This window comes from Mandrillus leucophaeus, unplaced genomic scaffold, assembly GCF_000951045.1.
Source record: "Mandrillus leucophaeus isolate KB7577 unplaced genomic scaffold, Mleu.le_1.0 Scaffold519, whole genome shotgun sequence".
Classification (NCBI taxonomy): Eukaryota; Metazoa; Chordata; class Mammalia; order Primates; family Cercopithecidae; genus Mandrillus; species Mandrillus leucophaeus.
In genome coordinates this window covers 304,545-306,318 of record NW_012105575.1, presented here as the reverse complement: position 1 = coordinate 306,318, position 1,774 = coordinate 304,545, and positions in this window count along the sequence as shown.

Genomic DNA, 1,774 nt, shown 5'->3' with positions numbered 1-1,774 from the left:
ATATTAAAAAATATGGTGACTGGGTAAATTACAAAAGCATATCCTGAAATTCAATTCACTTAAAGTGAGACTTGTTTTGAGTTCGTAATCATTTTTACAGCTATGTCTGCTAAGTTAATGGCATTCATAGAAAAAAAATGTGAATAAACCCAAGTTTCCTAGAAAAGATAACCATTACAGGATAATCTTATTGTTAATGTAAGGAAAAAAGTATGAAATCACCATTTTCTACACCATCTATCAAACACGAAATAGACCATAGCTTATACATTACTGTGATCATATTTTATTTCTTGCCACTGATTGTGTGTTTTGTCAATGTGGAGGAAGGGCTTCCTATGTAAACCTAAATGGCTGAAGGATTTTTCTCAGTAAACCTCGAGATGTAACAGGAATGATAATGGAAAAATAATGTTCAGTTGGAAATCTCTGGAGGCTCTGCTACATGAGGTATAATTGGGCAGGCCCAGCAACCCAGTATACCAATTTCCAAATGAAGATTGTTAGTCATAAGAAACATGGATACTCCAAATCCATCTTGGGAGTTCAATCAGTAACAACAGGGGCTAAGAATACAGAAAATCATCCTAATTTCAAAAGTTCTATTGGAGAACAAAACCCTGTAATATTCATTATTTAACTCCTTCCATTTATAGATTTCACTTTTTAAGAACAAAGCATGGGAGTGCTGATTTCAAGTAATTTCTTGAATTTATATTATTGTTAAAGCCCTTTGACTTTCAGATGTAAACTTTTTAGAGTCAATCTGAAACTGTAATTATAAAAAAAAAATGCAACTTAAGACTTTGGAATACTCCCTGCAAATATGTATTTAAATATAATCAATAAATATGTAGGATAATCATATTGTAAATACCAACGAATCATTTTGGTCAACAAATCATAATTTTTAATTTATAGTTACCTTAAACAAATCTAGTGTAGTCTTCTTGCAAATATTTTCTTGCAGGCTATGTAAAAGATTTTCTTTACCAAATATTACATACTTTCATAAAAATATAATACATCTCAACTTACATGCACACATAAATTATTTGGTCCAAGATTTTAAATGCAATCAATTTTTAAATGTTTAACTCTAGCTAACATTAAATAAATAAAAGCCTAATAATGTAAAAAGTGAGAATCTCTACAAAATGATGCAAGTATTAACAAGAGTGAGCATTTGCTACTTTGAGAATGGGAGCCTGGGATCTAATATTCCCAACTTAAAACATACCCTTAGACTCAGTGGCTTCTCTCTATATAAGCACTGACCTTTTCTCTGTATTGCCTGCTCTCCTGTGGTATAGTGTGAAGTGGTTCGAAAAGAGACGACAAAACCAATTCACAACCCTGGAACCCAACTGGGATCAGCCGCTAAAGATATTTCTGATCAAAAATAAAGAAATAACCTGCATCACTGGGGCTTTTCAGCTTTAACAGCAGGAAACCTGTTCATTTCTGTATTCTGTAATAGCCACAAAAATAATTGGCCCTGCAATACTCTGACTTAAAGTGTGGTTTCAGCAATAAAACATATTGCATTCTCATGATTTTATTTTTTTTAATATTTATGTATTTAATCTATACTCTATGAATTTGCTTCCATATATGCTTGCTGAGTTTCAAGTAACAAAAAGTGCTAAACCTGGTGGTGTTCCCTTTAATAGTATTACTCCCCTTAGAAATTTAGTTGTGTACATTTGGCAGCACTAATTATTATTTTTCTCATTTATATATAAATGATTTTTTCCTGTTTTCTTCAACATAT